The sequence below is a fragment of the Elgaria multicarinata genome, chromosome 11 (assembly GCF_023053635.1).
Source record: "Elgaria multicarinata webbii isolate HBS135686 ecotype San Diego chromosome 11, rElgMul1.1.pri, whole genome shotgun sequence".
Taxonomy (NCBI): Eukaryota; Metazoa; Chordata; class Lepidosauria; order Squamata; family Anguidae; genus Elgaria; species Elgaria multicarinata.
The window spans coordinates 43,951,844-43,970,705 of record NC_086181.1 but is presented as its reverse complement, the minus strand read 5'-3'; the positions used below and the strand labels follow the sequence as shown (position 1 = coordinate 43,970,705).

The following is an 18,862-nucleotide window of genomic DNA, read 5'->3' as shown; positions in this document are numbered from 1 at the left end:
CCCGGGCTCGGCGGCCCGGATCCCGCCCCCCTCGGCCCCATAGGCCACGGGGGGACCGGCCCCCCGCCCGCCCCTCGCTCCACGTTGCCGCCTGCGCGCACGGCCGGCGGGTGATGTAACCGCCTCGCCGTCTTGCCAGGGCCCGGGCGAGGCTGGGGGAGCCGCGGGGCAGGGAGGGACGGAGGGAGACAGGGCAGCGGGGCCGGATCCGGACGCAGGGCTGAGCCCCGGCACCGGAGGTTTTCCCAGGGCTCCGGGAGACGCGCAGAGCGCCCCTGAGCGCGTGCAGAGCGCCTTCCGTCCCCCTCGCCGCTGAGGAACCAGAGAGCGTCCCCACCCATTCCCCCCTCAACCGGGGCCCCTCTAGATATGCTGGACTACGACTCCTAGCATCCCCAGGCTGAGGATGATGGGAGATGAGGTCCAATACGACTGCAGACACCCCGATTTCGGACACACTAAATGAGGGGGGAAAGGCCCATTTAGGGACTTGGCTGACAAATTTCTTCCCAATAATTTTAAGTAAACGGGGGGAGATCTTTGGCAGGTCTTCTTGGTCTTTTATCCCCGCCCACTCCTATTAACCACGCCCACCTATCGCTACTCTCCGCGTCCGTTGGCCCCGCCCCTTTCTACAGCCAGAGCTGCAGCCATCTGAGAGTCCTCTGAGCATGCACAGAGTGATTTCTTCCTCGTCGGGGCTGCTGCTGTAGCCTGTCCCCACATTCGAAAAAAATTAAAGAGCCGGGTACCCTTCTAGGTCTATTACATAGAGCAGAGCCCAAGAACCTTTCTTTAAAAGTTAAGCAAGGCACCCACTTTCCCGGGCAGCATTTTGGGGGGAACTTGCGGGTTGACTGCCTGTTATTCCTCTGGGTGTGCACGTGCTTCTTGCAGGGTGTCTGCTGATGCTAGAGAACCCAGGTGCCCCTCCTGACAGTTCTGGGTTCAGTGGGTTCTGGGGATGTGCGGATCTTGTGACTCCACACAGGTTTGCTCAGAAGAAGCTGGCCAGCTCCGCCAGATGTTTGGCAATACACTGAGGCCAGTGCCTCATCTGGAAGGGGCTTCCTTTTTGGTTGGAAGTTCTCGCTCATCTAAATTTTGATCTCGGAAAATCTGTGATAATAACAGATGTGTCCGTGAGCTTTTGGGTTACATCCCACTGATGTGAGGATTGACACAGGGATAGCAATAATATATATAAATAGTAATAATTTATCTATTTATTACCCGCCTCTCCCTCCGGATCGAGACGGGGTACAACACAAATGCAAAACACCAAAAAATACATAATAAAAACATATAAAACTAATATATTATTAAAAAGCAGCACATTATTAAAAGGCATCTTAAAATCCAACTGGGTAGGGAAGAATGCATACTGTGAGTCCTTACAGTTGCAAAGAGACTTAAGGCGAATTGCTATGCGTGGTTAGACGGGGGGGGGGGGGGGAAGTCCTACAATTCCCAGCATGCACTAGCCATGCTGGCTGGGGCATGCTGGGAATTATCATAGAATCATAGAATAGCAGAGTTGGAAGGGGCCTACAAGGCCATCCAGTCCCACCCCCCTGCACGATGCAGGCACCAACCCTAAAGCATCCCTGACACATGGTTGTCCAGCTGCCTCTTGAAGGCCTCTAGTGTGGGAGAGCCCACAACCTCCCTAGGTAACTGATTCCATTGTCGTACTGCTCTAACGTCTTCTTACGTCTTGCCGGACGTAACTTGGCTCGCTCCCTCGAGTCACGCGAGGCTCAAAGTGCTGTCTTCAGAGCTCACTGTTCTTTTGATAATGGCTGCTATCTTAAGTTCACACCCTTTAACTCTCGATTGAACAGGCTGCAATTATTGTGAATGGGCATTGTTTTATGTCGTGTTTCTTTCTTTTCTTATCTTCTGCTCCCTCTTATGTTGCTGTTTGTCCGACTTTTTGTTTGGCTTTTTAAAAAGGAGTTCAGCAATCATGGAGTTGGAGCTAAACGCGGTGGGAAGAGCTGCCTGCATCCTCTTCTTCCAAAAGCCTCAGCAGTGGCATTTGATACCCGGAGAGAGGAATGAACACAGGCGTGATGGAGAGTGCCTGGCTGCTGTGTATGCAGTTGCTGTGGAAGGATGGAAGCATTTCAGTGGGGCGGGAGGGGAGGTCCATGGGCTAGAATCATAGAATAGTAGAGTTGGAAGGGGCCTACAAGGCCATCAAGTCCAACCCCCTGCCTCAATGCAGGAATCCACCCTAAAGCATCCCTGACAGATGGTTGTCCAGCTGCCTCTTGAAGGCCTCTAGTGTGGGAGAGCCCACAACCTCCCTAGGTAACTGATTCGTACTGCTCTAACAGTCAAGAAGTTTGTAGGGCTATTATTTGTAGGGATATTATTATTATTATTGTTATTATTATTGTTATTATTATTATTATTACATAGCCAAACAGAAACATACAAAACAGTTTTCATTTTTGACTACTGGCAGAAGGTAGTACATTTAGCATATTTTATCTATTTCTTTACAAGTGTAGTTGGGAGTAGAATCTATTAAATAATTGGAGATTATGTAATTCTTCATATAATTCTTCATAATTAGTCTGTCTTCCATAGTTTCAAAAAGGGCTGTTGTGTTGTCGGGCTTTTTTTCCTGTCTAAAAATGCATGGCATTGCGCCCTTATACCTCATGCTTGGAAGGTTAAAATCCACCACGTATCGTTTGATGGACTGAAGATCTTACTTTATTTGCTACATTGGAATGTATCTTCTACAGCCGCCAATTTCATAGGGATGACAGTGGAGGCTGGTGGCTCCGATGTCAGTGGGGCAGTGAATCCATCCCAATCAGAACTCTAAGCAGCTATCCAAGGTGCTCTGCATGCAAACCATGGCATTTTGCCCTTTATTTTGTACCTTGGACAATTTTCAAGGGGGTGGTGGTTTGTAGATGAAGAGAGAAGGGTTAATCCTCCCTTCCGCAAATGTTGAGACACCCTCACCCCAATCCCCCTGCATGGGGAGTTCAGCTTAGAAAAAGTTCTTTCCCTTGCTGCCAGGATGGGGGAGGGGGTGGATTTCCAGGGGAATCACAGTTGGAGCAGGGAGGATTTTGAAGAGGGGGACAAAATGCCCCTTTCCACATCACAGTTAGACTTGGGGGGGGGGGATTTTCCATTAATGCTCATGGAAACACTTGGCTCCAAACCTTTCTGGATGGCTTTAAAAGGGGGTTGGATAAATTCCTGGAGGCAAAGGCTATCAATGGCTACTAGCCCTGATGGTTGTGTGCTACCTCCAGTATTTGAGGCAGTAAGCCTGTGTGACCCAGTTGCTGGGGAACATGGGCGGGAGGGTGCTCTTGCACCATGTCCTGCTTGTTCATCCCTGGCCAATGGCTGGTTGTCCACTGTGTGAACAGAGTGCTGGACTAGATGGACCCTTGGTCTGATCCAGCATCAGGGCTCTTCTGATGTTCTTAGTGTCTAGCAATGCCCTAATTTAGGATGACCCTATGAAAAAGAGGACAAGGCTCCTGTCCTCCAGTTGTCCTCCAGTTTTCCAGTTGCATAGAAAAGGGAATTTCAGCAGGTGTCATTTGTATGCATACAGCAGCTGGTGAAATTCCCTCTTCATCACAACTGCAGGAGCCCAGCCTTCTTTTGTATCTGGTCACTCTAGTATAGCTATCCAGATTCAAAGGGTTAAGGAAAAAGACAATTTTAACAAGGTTTTATCACATAAATACAATTCAACAACTGTATTAAACAATTAAAGTGCACTGGCATCTACTGTAAACATCTGATTGCATTAATGTTATACAAGAATACCAAAAGAGAAATTTAAAAAGCACTTGGTATTCTTCTATAACATTAATGCAATCAGATATATACAGTAGATGCCAGTGCGCTTTAATTGTTTAATACAGTTGTTGAATTGTATTTACTCTGTATTTACTCTGTATTTACTCTGTATTTACTCTGTATTTACTCTGTATTTACTGAATTGTATTTACTCTGTACAGCACCATGTACATTGATGGTGCTATATAAATAAATAATAATAATAATAATGTGATAAAACCTTGTTAAAATTGTCTTTTTCCTTAACCCTTTGAATCTGGATAGTTGTACATTTTGTTAAGGACAACATCCTTTCTTTTTACATTCTAGTATAGTTCCTGCAGCTTTAACTGTTGTGATGAAGAGGGAATTTCACCAGGTGCTGCATGCATACTAATGACACCTGCTGAAATTCCCTTTTCTATACAGCGGTTAGGGCCCATTCAGAAGACACCTTAAACCATGGCTTTAACCATGGTGAATAAGGCTTTTTTTCTTCATTCACTGTAGTTAAAACCATGGTTTAAGGTTTCTTCTGAACAGGGGCTTAAAGATACAGGAGCCCTGTCCTCCTTTTCATATGGACATGCTATTTAATTAAAAAGTGACAAAGCACTGAACAAGTGTTTGAACTCCACATAAGTCTTCTGTGGACTAGTCATTCAGGTTAAAACAAAACAAAACAAAAAGTTGAAAGGAAAAGGATGTTTGGCAAAGTGCCAAAGTCTAACAGCCTGAAGAAAGTGTATCCCTCTGTGGGGTTTCTGGAGGTTTGTAGTGCAATGGGACTTAGGTTTGCTCAGAGGTAAATCCCACTGTGCTCAATGGGGCTTATATCCAGGAAAGTGTGCAATGGCTGGTAGCCTTAATTGGGCTAGTAGGCTGGGGTGAGGGCAAAGAGAGTTCAGCAAGTATATTCCTTTGCTGGAAATGTTAAGGCCTGCAAGGATTAGGGTCCACTTGCCACGACACCGGCTCTGAACACCAGGCCTGGCCGCGGCTACTCCCTGCTCAAGCCAAGCCCCACCGCTTGATACGCCTGAGGCCAGGGATAAAAACCACCTTTCTCCAAACTATGTGGAGAAAGGGGTTTAAATGGAGAAGGATTTCACTATATAAAATAAAACACTGTGAGTTATATGTGCTGAGGTGAATGATTGTCAGGGTGGGGGCTAAATGTGTAAACTTCAGACGATAAATGCCAAACAGACACGTGGGATTTTTGTGGTAGCTAAAAACAAAATAATTAAAATTTATTTTTAAAAGTTCACAAGCTTTGTTTCAAATAAAACCTTTAAAAACCTTTTTTGAAACCTTTCATCCAATCCTTTCCCTCGTTCACATACACGCTTTCCTTTCTCTCACACAATCACTCTTGAGCTTTCTTTATTATCTGTATTGATTAATATACGTCAACTATGTGCACACCACACTCCAAAGTCACCACTCTCTACCCTGAACCTCACATTTCCCAGAACTTAAGTACTCTAAACACAGAGAGCACTAAAGACTCTAAGAGGACCTAAAAAGTCCCCCCCAATCCCCTCAGTCCTCCCCTTTTGTATCCTGTATCTTTAAAAGCTGCAATGAAAAGGGCATTTCAGCAGGTGTCATTTGTATGTGCCAAGAATAAAAATCCACTTTGGTATACATGCAGCACCTGGTGAAATTCCCTCTTCATTGCAACAGTTCAAGCCACAGGAGCCCTGCCCTCTTTTGTATCGGGTCAAGAGGGCAGGGCTCCTGCAGCTTTAACTGTTGGGCTGAAGAGGGAATTTCTCTTTCGTCGCCAGCTGAAGACCTTTTTATTCACTCAGTATTTTAACACTTAATTTTAACTTAAATTTAAATTTTACTGTTTTAATTCTGTATTTTAATCTTATAATCAACTTTGCTTTGTGGTTTTATCCTGGTTGCGCTTTTTATACTGTATTTTGTAATTGTGTTTTTAACCTGTTGGATGTTTTTTGTGGTTTTAATTTTTGTGAACCGCCCAGAGAGCTTTGGCTATTGGGCGGTATAAAAATGTAATAAATAAATAAATAAATTTCACCTGCATGTGTACGTTTGTATGCATACAGGTGCTGCAGGCATACAAATGACACCTGCTGAAATTCCCTTTTCTGTGCAGCTGTTAAAGATACAGGGACCCTGTCCTCCTTTCCATAGGGTCACCCTAGCCCTGCACGTCTCATTCTAGAAATTGAGCCCTGGAAACCCTCTTTCTGCACCGTGCAAACTTCTGGCCGCCAGGTGGCATCGCCTGCCTAGGAGAAGGCCTTCCCAGATAGAGCAGGAGGGAGAGAAATTGTTGTGTGATAAATGCACTGTCACTGCATAGCTTTTTTGGAGGGGGAAGGTTTCCAGGTGCACGCTCTCGTAGATGTGTTTCTGTTCACAACACTCACACCGCAATATTTTGTTGGCAATTTGCCAAGCCTTCCTCTGCTAGTACACCTATTTCAAGAGTTTGCACTGCAACCTGCTAGTAAGAAAATTTTGTGGGGCCCTATTGGCTAGTGCCTGTCACGTCACTGTTGACCACCATGGTTGCCTGCAGGGCCAGGGCCTTCTTAACCTGGAAAAGACAGGACAGGATAACCAAGGAAACTCTGACAGTGCATGCGATCTTCTTGGTTACTCTTTGCAAAGTGGAAATGGCCATGCAATTTTGTTGGTTGGCCTTCAATTGGGATTGGGGCCCTGGCAAATGCCATTCTCTGGAGCCAGCTCTGCTGGTGATAAGGGAGACACATACCTGTGTCACATTTTTAACAATAAAAATAAAAATTAGAGGCTGCATTCGTTCTAGAGCCCTCTAGAGAAAAAAAGGGTAAAAAAAACAACCAAGAAAGCTATTTCGCCATGTATTACCGTATTTCTTTGCTTGAAAGACGCCATCGATTGTAAGACGCACACTAATTTCAGTACCACCAACAGAAAAAAGCTTTGATGCTAAGAATAATAATGGCACCCACGATTCTAAGATGCACCCCGTTTTTAGAGATGTTTATATGGGGAAAAAAGTGCATCTTCGAATTGAAGAAATATGGTAGTAAACATTTCTCCTCTTTCTGTTTGACTAGTTGAAGGGTGCTAAACCTCTTGAGGGACAGATTTGATTTTGGAGAAACTCTCAGCATCTGCATTCCAGTAGTGGACAAGGGGGTGGAGCTGAAATACCAAAAATATGCCAGGATGATTTAGCTTAAAGCTCTTACTGTCAGTATCTATCTAAGGTTTAGGGGTGGCATTTCAACTCTCTGGAATAGGGGAAAACTGTGCAAAAGCTGGGAACCCACCAAGGTATCAGTGGACAGGGGAAAGGAGGTGGAGCCAATAGAAGGGGGCGTCGCCATCTGGGCCAGGTTTGGGTCCCAACTTGGCTGGATTGAACCCGTGGGCCTGAGTTCAACTAGGGTGACCCTATGGAAAGGAGGACAGGGCTCCTGCATCTTTAACAGTTGTATAGAAAAGGGAATTTTAGCCGGTGTCGTTTGTATGCATGCAGCCCCTGGTGAAATTCCCTCTTCATCACAATAGTTAAAGCTGCAGGAACCCTGCCCTCTTTTGTATCTGGTCACTGTAGTATAGCTCCTGCAGCTTTAATTGTTGTGATGAAGAGGGAATTCCACCAGGGGCTGCGTGCATACAAATGACCCCTGCTGAAATTCCCTTTTCTATGCAACTGTTAAAGATACTGGAGCCCCGTCCTCCTTTCCATAGGGTCACCCTAGAAGTTCAACGTCCTTGGCCTAGTCCTCTGAGGGCTGCTCACACCTTTTCCAGTACAGGATTCCACACACAGCCCCATCATTTTAAAAAGAGTGAAAGAGAGAGGAAGGTCATTCCTTCTTCAGCAAAGCTATCCCCTGACCAGATGATGACAGACGTCACACAATGCCATCCATGCTAGGACCATTACGAATAAAGAAATGGCTGAGGGTGCTGGGAGCGGAGTTCAAAGCATCTGGACAGCACCTTAGAGAACTCCTTTAGAGTTCTGACTGGTTCCAACTGAAACCTGGAGCGGATGCCCCACCCCACTGACATCGGAGCCACCGGCCTCCACTGGGCTGACCTTAACCACCACCTTGCAGTCGGTAGCAGCTCAAGGGAGTGATCCAATGGCCCTCTGCAGCAGGTCTGGATTCCTGCATTCAGCAGGGGGTTGGTCTTGATGACCTTCTAGGCCCCTTCTAACTCTATGATTCTATGATTCTATGATTCTCCATTAGGCACGATAGCGCTTAGGGACACCGGAACTACCAAGTGTCTACGAAAAGGTTTGGGGGTCTACAAAAATAAAAATCCATCCAATTAAAGCAAATTATTGTTTAATAATTTGCTTTAATTGAATTATTGTTGTTTACTCAACAAACAACTTACGGGACTTAATTAAAAGAAAATTAAATGTGTGTATCTGAGGACCCTGGGCTATTGTTTTGGGGCTCCCTGTGGGTGTTTTGGAGGCTAGGATCTTTCCGCAGCTATGCCCCTACTAGCCCAAGGTAACACACACACACACACACACACACATCCCACACCTGTGTATAGATATAGATCTATAACAATGCATTCTATAAGATGTGAGTATCTATCTATGCATCTATCTTGGGAGATGGGGTATGATTCTGAGAGAGTGTAGGGTCCAGAAAGATAGAGTGACCCTATGAAAAGGAGGACAGGGCTCCTGTATCTTTAACAGTTGTATTGAAAAGGGAATTTCAGCAGGTGTCATCTGTATGCATGCAGCACCTGGTGAAATTCCCTCTTCATCACAACAGTTAAAGCTGCAGGTGCCCTGCCCTCTTTTAAATCGGGTCACTCTAGTATAGCTCCTGCACTTTAACTGTTGTGATGAAGAGGGAATTTCACCAGGTTCTCCATATATACAAATGACATCTGCTGAAATTCCCTTTTCTATACAACTGTTAAAGATACAGGAGCCCTGTCCTCCTTTTCATATTTATTTATTTATTTATTTATTTATTACACTTCTATACCGCTTCCATAGCCAGGGCTCTCTGAGCGGTTTACAGAAATTCTAAAATTGAGGTAAAAACAAGTATACAAAATTTAAAACTCTAAAACACAGAACATACACACATAAAGCATTAAAAACCGATTAAAAACTAAACATGTGGGTAATTAGGATGTGCATAGGGTCACCCTACAGAAAGACCTTAATCCAACGCTGCTCTCCAGGAAAAATTGCACTGGGTGGATGCTGAGAAGCAACTCAAGGATTGCTCAGTGATTCCCCCAGATCCACAGTGCTTCGTAACACACTCTGGTACCAGTGCTCTAGCGGATTGTATCTCACAACAGTAAGACACACAGGGCAAAAATAGGACCATATACCCAATGAATTTTTGGTGAGCACAAATTAAAGCCAACATGTCACAATAGCACGAATGAGTCAGACCAAAGTCCCATAGGGTCTCGCGTTCTTTTTCCAGCAAGTCTTATCAGCAAGACATGAAAGCAATGACGGTTCCTAAATCCTCCACCACACCCTTTGAGCGAAACTGGCCTTTCATTTTCTTCACAAAAATGTGCCCTGGTTGGTCAACATTCATAGAATCATAGAATAGCAGAGTTGGAAGGGGCCTACAAGGCCATCGAGTCCAACCCCCTGCTCAATGCAGGAATCCACCCTAAAGCATCCCTGACAGGTGGTTGTCCAGCTGCCTCTTGAAGGCCTCTAGTGTGGGAGAGCCCACAACCTCCCTAGGTCATTGGTTCCACTGTCGTACTGCTCTAACAGTCAGTAAGTTTTTCCTGATGTCCAGCTGGAATCTGGCTTCCTTTAACTTGAGCCTGTTATTCCGTGTCCTGCACTCTGGGAGGATCGAGCAGAGATCCTGGCCCTCCTCTGTGTGACAACCTTTTAAGTATTTGAAGAGAGCTATCGTGTCTCCCCTCCATCTTCTCTTCTCCAGGCTAAACATGCCCAGTTGTTTCAGTCTCTCTTCATAGGGCTTTGTTTCCAGACCCCTGATCATCCTGGTTGTCCTCCTCTGAATACATTCTCCAGCTGTCGCCTCCTCTGGAGCAGTTGGAATGTTTGTGTGTGTTCCGTGATGTCACAGCAGTTCAAGCAACTGGAACACAGCCAGCAGGTGTGCAATAAACCAGCATCTACACCAGATTATATACACATAGGACCACTTTCCCTAATATCTTTCTCTCGTTCCCCTCGGCCAGTTGGGACTGGTCCCCTTTTCTCCTCCAGCGCGCTTTTGGATGGCTACATTGTCAATGGAGAATTTGCTCTTTTTTCCCCTTAGCACAGGATCAGAGGGTTCCTTTGCTGCAAGATACACATTTTCTGGGTACAGAGTGAAACCAAGCTACGATTTTAAATCATTTTTCATGGTTTTTTTGGTTTTGTTTTTTTACTGCCCACCCCAAAACACAACATTTTCCACTTTGTGCACTGCAAGCTGCCTTTTCTAACTGCTGTAAGTTCCTCATTTTTCGGCTGCTGACTTGTGCAAGAAACTAATTTCACCCCTTCTCCGCTGAGGTCATCCTGGTCCCCGGAGGAGAGATCACGCGGGGCTCAGCTGAGCTGACTGGACAACGCAAACTCCCCCACGTTCTCCTCCGGATGCCTCCCTCCTTTTAAAAAACCAGGCGGCTCGTCCCGTTTCTTGAAAGTTCTATCACCGGACAGGCCGCCCTGTTCCTTCACGCCGGTCTCCCTGCTGCAAAAGTTCTGGATGCTTCCAAACATTCTGCCACCAGCGGCAGCAGAGGCCTTGCCCAGATATTTCTGGAGACCAGCCAGGCCTTCGACTGAGCCCAGCCCCGAGAACCGATTTTAAATAGGCCCCGCACTGGAAAATGTGGAGAGCAACCGGGATCTATGCAAAGAGCAGGGCCAGCTCCAAACTTTCCAGGGCCCTCAGCGAGTCTACATGAGCTAGGATGACCCTGTGAAAAGGAGGGCAGGGCTCCTGTATCTTTAACAGTTGCACAGAAAAGGGAATTTCAGCAGGTGCCATTTGTATGCAGGCAGCACCTGGTGAAATTCCCTCTTCATCACAACAGTTAAAGCTGCAGGAGCTATACTAGAATGACCAGATTTAAAAGAGGGCAGGGCACCTACAGCTTTAACTGCTGTGATGAAGAGGAAATCTCCCCAGATTCCCCATATATACAGCTGACACCGGCTGAAATTTCCTTTTCAATACAACTGTTAAAGATACAGGAGCCCTGTCCTCCTTTTCATATGGTCACCCTAACATCAGCTGCTTTTGCTCCTCATCCTCTTTCTCTGCAGGAGCCCTGCCCTCTTTTGTATTTGGTCGCATAGTATGCCTCCTTTAATTGTTGTGATGAAGAGGGAATTTCATCAGGTTCTGCATGCATACAAATGACACCTGCTGAAATTCCCCTTTCTATGCAACTAGGGTGACCATATGAAAAGGAGGACAAGACTCCTGTATCTTTAACAGTTGCATAGAAAAGGAAATTTCAGCAGGTGTTATTTGTAGGCATGCAGCACCGGGCAAAATCCCCTCTTCATCAAAACAGTGAAAGTGCAGGAGCTATACTAGAATGACCAGATTTAAACGAGGGCAGGGCACCTGCAGCTTTAACTGTTGTGATGAAGAGGAAATTTCTCCAGGTTCCCCATATATACAGATGACACCTGCTGAAATTCCCTTTTCAATACAACTGTTAAAGATACAGGAGCCCTGTCCTCCTTTTCATATGGTCACCCTACCACTGTTGGTAGGTGTCATTTGTATATACCACCCTGGACAGCAGTGAGAAGAGACTCTAAAGCTGCCATTTTAAAATTCCCACAATGCCCAGAAGTGCGGAGAACGTAGCATTGTGGGAAAAGTTTGATGTGGGGTGTGTGTAGGGGTGTGTGTGTTAAAAGATAAACTAGGCCAGGTACTTTTTTCTTTCTCTTTTGCTATTTGGCCAGCCTTTATTTCACACACAAATGACAGAAGCCGCCACCATTTTTTTCACGTTGACGGACACAACGTTAATTTATCTGTGGCTATGTAGGGTAGCCTTTCTGCGCCACAGAAGTTACAGAGGATGCTCAGTGGGGGTGGGTGGGTGATGCACCTGAGATAACAACCTGTCAAGAAAAGAAAAGTGAGGAGCACTTTGTTACTTGTTAGCATTTTTTAAAGTTTAATTTTGTTTAAAAATGGTGGGGGCGGGAGGGGGAGCTGTCGTTTGAATTTTGCATAATACCCCAGGGAGATGCGACATCAGACACCCAAGTGCATTGTGGGAAATTTACAGTGGCGCCCCGCTCCTCCCGGACTCAGCCACCTGGTGCAGGAGCCTCAGGGCAGATGTCAGCAATGCCCAAGGATGCTGACCAGGCCTGTTCTTCTAGCTAGGAAGACGGGAATGTCAGCATGCGCTCCAAAACAGATGTTTTATGTGTACATTAGTGCAGAGGTAGGCTATTCCTCCAGAAACCATGCTTTCTCCATTCACCACTTCCATGTTTATTGGAAGGGAATCTGGCCAGGTGCCATTCGCCACTAGAGTTGCCAACATTTTTAATGGCATCTGCTCCTGCGCTTTCAACATCCATTTGACTTGCAGATGTGAACAAAAGTCTTCGCTAGCTGACGGCCAACGTTAAGATGCCGCTAAAGGCACAGGAACAGAGGAAGCAGTTCTTTTTCCGATCAGTTGGCAACCCCGGTCACCACTGACTTCGTTCTTGTCGGAATGTGGTTTCTATTTTTTGGTAACTGAGTTTACACAAAGTGCGTGCTGAGTCAGGGCAGCCAAAGCTGGGAAGCGCTGAGTCACCGTTTGTCCGGCTGCAACCTGTTCCCCTCACCCCGCAATGTGTTCCTCTCTCTTGGCTTCTGCTACTTTCTCCCCCACATTTCTTTCGGCCTTGTCATGCATTTCTCCCGAGACACCAAAATAGAAGCTACGGAAACCACAAAGGGAGTATAAAGGATGAGTGAGTCCCTCACCCTACTAGCCAAGAATCTCAGCAAGCAACTCAGATTTTTTTTTAAAAAAAACTTACCTATATCCAGAGCGGAACCCATACCAGGGTTTGCTGGCATTTAGGGGTGCCATCCTATACAAGTTTAGACAGAAAAAAAAGCCCTACAACCCAGCCAGCTGGGACATGTAGGACTTTTTTTCTGTCTCAACATACATAGGATTGTGCCCTAAGTTTCTTGTCTGAGCGTTCGGAACTTTGGAGAAACAGAGAGCTTCTGAACATGGGCAGAGTGTTTTGGTCTCCCTACTGACCAATCACAGACAGGCTTCCAGGACAGAGGGACGTCTTGAACCGTAGCAGCACCTCATAGTTTTGGAATGGGACACATTAGCTGTCTGCTAATGTTCAGTCATCCCGTCTCATTTATTGTTATTCGGTCTTCAAATTCGCCCCTTCCAGGGGCAACCAAGTGGCAATGTGGCAAGGTCAGGGAAAGACTCTCCGTGAGGTCGTCCAGGAATCTTTCCTTTCCGCCTTCCCTCCCCAACAACCAGGTCCAATCAGTTCATGACCTGGACTCTATATACTGCTTGCCGACACAACCTGACTTGCTTGCCTGAGCCATTCACGGCTGCCTTCTTAGGTCAGCTTTTAAAGTCAAAATATGTCTGTTTTTAAAGTGTCACAGAACTCTTTGGCTCCTGAGATTTCACTGCTTTCCCACACACTTGCAAGCCTGTGCAGTCATGATGTCTAGAACCTTGGTTAAAATAAAAATAAAAATTGGAGATTCTTGGAAAGCCAACGGATGGGCACACTGACCCAAGAAGATGTTTATGCCAAGGTGACCTTATGGAAAAGAGGACAGGGCTCCTGTATCTTTGACAGGCATAGAAAGGGGCATTTCAGCAGGTGTCCTTTGTAGGCATGCAGCACCTGGTGAAATTCCCTCTTCATCACAACAGTTAAAGCTGCAGGAGCCCTGCCCTCTTTTGTATCTAGTCACTCTAGTATAGCTCATGCAACTTTAACTGTTGTGATGATGAGGGAACTTCACCAGGTGCTGCATGCCTACAAAGGGCGCCTGCTGAAATTCTCTTTTCTATACAAGTGTTAAATATACAAGAGCCCAGTCCTCCTTTGCATAGGGTCACCCTATTTATGCCGCACTGACTGAATAACAGGAGTTGCACACCAACGCACCTGGAGGGCACCACATTGGGGAAGGCCGTCCACACACGTAGGACAGGAAGGGATATGTCCCGCTCCGGCTTATTTATTTATTTATTACATTTTTATACCGCCCAATAGCCGAAGCTATCTGAGCGGTTCACAAAAATTAAAACCATCATAAAACAACCAAGAGGTTAAAAACACAAATACAAAATACAGTATAAAAAGCACAACCAGGATAAAACCACGCAGCAAAATTGTTATAAGATTAAAATACAGAGTTAGAACAGTAAAATTTAAATTTAAGTTAAAATTAAGTGTTAAAATACTGAGAGAATAAAAAGGTCTTCAGCTGGCAATGAAAGGAGTACAGTGTAGGCGCCAGGCGGACCTCTCTGGGTAGCTCATTCCACAACCAGGGTGCCACAGAGGAGAAAGCCCTCCTCCTAGTAGCCACCTGCCTCACTTCCTTTGGCAGGGGCTCATGGAAAAGGGCCCCTGTAGATGATCTTAAGGTCTGGGCAGGTACATATGGGAGGAGGCGTTCCTTCAAATAACCTGCCCCAAACCATTTAGGGCTTTGAATGTCAATACCAGCGCTTTGAATTGGGCCCGGACCTGGCCTGGCAGCCAATGAAGCTGGAAAAGGACTGGCGTAATTTGATCTCGCCGGCCAGTCCCTGTTAGTAAACGGGCTGCCCTGTTTTGTACCAGCTGAAGCTTCCGGACCGTGTAGGAGACACGTGCTTGCATCCCTCCCCACTTCAGTGTTCCAACATCTAGCAGAAGTGGACACACCTGATAAGGAACAATAAAAATAACTGAGCCTGTTATGAGCCGATTAACGGTAATCCTCCTCCTCCACCCTCACCTGTGGGAAGGGATCAGAGACAGAAACGGGTGATGAGGAGTGACCCCAGAAGGAACATGAACCCGCGAAGCCGGCCTGCCCTCTCCCCTAGGCCCCACAACACCCCCTTGCCATCTCTGTGACCCCCACCTCCCTTTCTTTTCCCAGAAGCCCCAGGAATCCTGGCTCCCAGACCCATCAGGCCTACCCCGCTCACTAGGCCCTGCTCCCCTCCCCAGAGCCTCTGGCCTTGCAGCTAAGAAATCCCTCCTGTCTAATCCCAAAGCGAGTGGCACCTTTAATGAGCTCTGATCTCCCCCAAAGCGGATTGGGGGGGCCCTCCCCTCCCACCAACCCACCTCCCTGATCCCCCGCAAAAACAAACAGATGGATTAGCCCTCTGGGGAGACTTTTAATGGGATCAGTGTCCCAGAGGGGACGATTTCTCCTGCCGGATCAGCCAGGGTCCCTGGGGGGTTAAACTTTTAACCCCTATAATCTCCCCACGGGTATGGAAGGGGCTGAATTGTGTCTGCGGGGAGGAAGGACAGGGCTTAGGTTTGCCTTGGGTTTAGATTTCCAGGGGATGAGGGGAGGATCCATTGTGGAGGAACCATAGCTCAGGTGTTGAGCATCTGCTTCACATGAAGAAGGCCCCAGGTTCGATTCCTAGCATACCCGGATAGGGATGGAAAAACTCCTGCCTAAAAGCCGCTGCTGGACTGGGCTAGCTGGACCCATGTCTGATTTGAGATAAGGCAGGTTCCTAAATTCCTACTACGAGGGTGACCCTATGGAAAGGAGGACAGGGCTCCTGTGCCTTTAACAGTTGTATAGAAAAGGGAATTTCAGCCGGTGTCATTTGTATGCATGCAGCCCCTGGTGAAATCCCCTCTTCATCACAATAATTAGCTGCAGGAGCCCTGCCCTCTTTTGTATCTGGTCACTCTAGTACAGCTAGAGCAGCTTTAACTGTTGTGATGAAGAGGGAATGTCACCAGGTGCTGCATGCCTACAAATGACATATGCCGATATTCCCTTTTCTATACAAGATGCAGGAGCCCTGTCCTCCTTTTCCATAGGGTTACCCTGCCTACTACCTAATTCCTGGGCCCTGTCCCCTGTCCCAACTCTAGCAGGGGAGTGGAGATTGTGACCTAGAACAAGTGGAAGTCCACTGAAGCGGTGAATCCACTCCGGATTTCAGTCAGAACCCTAAAGGAGCTGTCCAAGGTCCTTCTGCACCCCCACACCCACTGACATTGGAGCCACTGCCTAGAAGCAAAGGATTCTGGGAGCGTGCACTTTCTGGTTCTGTTCCTGCCGAGGGCCAAGGAAAACAGGGCGCTTCATGGAGCAATGCCTTCTGGGACCTGTTCCTCACTCTAGCAGCAAATGGATGTTTAGCAGGAAATGTTCCAAGCCAGGTGATTGTTAACCAGGATTTTTCTTGGCTTATTTTAATCTCTAGCCTAGCCTCTTGCAACCTGCTGCCCCATCCTGGCTGGGGTTGAGGGGAATTGCAGTCCAAAACATCTGGAGGCCACCCGGGTTGGGGAAGTTTGTTCAAGGCTTCCAAAGAAGGAAACAAAGCGAAACCTCTCGTCTGTGCTTGGAAGTGATAGCTGTTGTGAACTAGGCCTGATAAGCTCACGGGAACACGCCCCTGTCCTCAGTCCAAAACTCAGCCCTCCATGAACATCTTAACCCCGGGTTCGAGGGCTGAGATTGGCTGGGAGTGATCCTAGAGAATTACTAGAAGGAACTTTGACCCCGAGGTAGAAGTCCTATATACACACACACCCACGCCTCGCTAAGGACTGGCATCCCATTGAACTCATGGGGACTTACTTCTGCGTAAACATGCGTCGGGATCACGTAAGCAAGTAAGATCCATGTTTTGGGCAACGCCAATGGACTCAGTTCCAGTAGCTCCTTTCTTCTCCCCAGAGAGCTCAGGAGTCCTTTTAAAGCTCCATATAATTGCACTCTTATCTAAATTTGCCACTTCATTCTTTGTTTTCTTATCCTGGCAGACTTCTGTCTCTTTAAAACACTGAGTGAGATCCGGAAATTCAACAGGCCAAGTGTTCCTCATTGCTGGAATTCCATGCTGGGGAGGGGGAACTTTACCTGTTGAATTTCTGACTGTTCTATTCCTAAAAAGAAGACCCAGGAAGCCGTAGGTGCCCTGGCCCACTCCATAGGCCTCCTCCTCACCTCTGTGCTCGGCCAACGTATTTTAAATCTGCAAAACCAGAAAATATACACCGGATCTATTAGCTCTACAGAACACCTGAAGAGAATTACTTTTTAAACTTTTACAGGTTTCCCCAACCCGGTGAACCTCCAGAAGTTTTGGGCTACTACTCCCATAATCCCTGATTGTTGGGTATGCTTGATGGGGCTGCTGGGAGATGTAGTCCCAAGCATCTGGAGAGCACCAATGGTCATGCACAGTGGTTGCACATTTCTGGATGCTACCAATGGATGCATTGTCCCCGATTTTCTTTCCATGGTTGTGTAGGGTGACCCTATGAAAAGGAGGACAGGCTCCTGTATCTTTAACAGTTGTATTGAAAAAGGAATTTCAGCAGGTGTCATTTGTATATATGGAGAACCTGGTGAAATTCCCTCTTCCTCCCAACAGTTAAAGCTGCAGGAGCTATACTAGAGTGACCAGATTTACAAGAGGGCAGGGCACCGGCAGCTTTAACTATTGTGACGAAGAGGAAATTTCACCAGGTTCTCCATATATACAAATGACACCGACTGAAATTCCTTTTTCAATACAACTATTAAAGATACAGGAGCCCCGTCCTCCTTTTCATATGGTTGCGCTGTAGCCAAAACACTCCTCCGCTCACAACTCTGAGCCGTTTGGTCAAACGGCCACGCTTCCAGCCTTTCAACTGGACAGCAGCAATCTATGAATGAAGTCAGCGGCCTGCTGTGTGAACAGTAAGCAAACACGCCGTGGCTGTCGCAGAACAATAAATGGTTGGCCTGGATGATTCCCCTGAATTGCAGTATATTTGGGCTGACCCTACAGAAAGGAGGACAGGGCTCCTGTGTCTTTAACAGTCGTATAGAAAAGGATATTTCGGCAGGTGTCCTTTGTATGCATGCAGCCCCTGGTGAAATCCCCTCTTCATCACCACAGTTCAGGCTGCAGCGGCTATACTAGAGTGACCAGATACAAAAGAGGGCAGGGCTCCTGCAGCTTGAACTGTTGTGGTGAAGAGGGCATTTCACCAGGTGCTGCAGGCATATGAATGACACCTGATGAAATCCCCTTTTCTGTGCAACTGTTAAAGCTACAGGAGCTCTGTCCTCCTTTCTATACGGTCACCTTGCCCTAGAGTGAATCCAAGAATCCTGCCTTGTCCTTTGCCCCCTGGGAATCGAAGGTATCTAAAGGCCCATCACCCTGCTGCAAACACAGAGACCCTCCCTCCCTGTATCCCCCTTACCCCTTTTTGGCAAACCTTCTGGCTTCCTGCCGGACACCGTTTAACCCCATGGACCCTGGAGAGATAATCTCGCCTTCTTTACCCGAAGGAGTGGGGGAAGCTGGAATATCAGGGTTAAAAGTTTAACCCCTGGCTGATCCAGCAGGAGAAATCTTCCCTTCTGCCTCTCTCGCCAGATCCCATTAAAAGTCTCCCCAGCCTGCTAAGCCACCTGTTTGTTTGCTGGGATCAAGGCGGGGAACGGGGGAGGGGGGGTATTGGGGTTTGGGTCAGGGGCAATCACCTTGGCTGGGCTGAGAACCCATTAAAGGTGTCACCCGCGTCGGGATTAGGTAGAGGAGAAATGTGGGTTAAGGAGGTCGGAGACATGGAGCAGCGGGAGTGAGAAGAGGCCAACATGACCGGGGTGGGGGGAGTGAGGGGGATAAAAAGATTGCCCAATTAAACGGAGAATATACCCTTAAGCGATTAACAGCGCTCCATTTTCTTTACAGACAGCTGGGGGAGGACAGAGGGGCTTCTCTCTTGCCCCTTATTTGAGGGAGCTAATACCTCTGTTTATGTATAAGAAAACACATTGCTTAA

General features: G+C 47.0%; 1 protein-coding gene across 1 annotated transcript in view; it reads left to right on the top strand.

The window, feature by feature from the left end:
* EMC9 (ER membrane protein complex subunit 9) overlaps positions 1-18,862 on the top strand; it is a 106,637-nt gene that overhangs the window by 64,958 nt on the left and 22,817 nt on the right. The gene's annotated exons all lie outside the window — the stretch shown is intronic.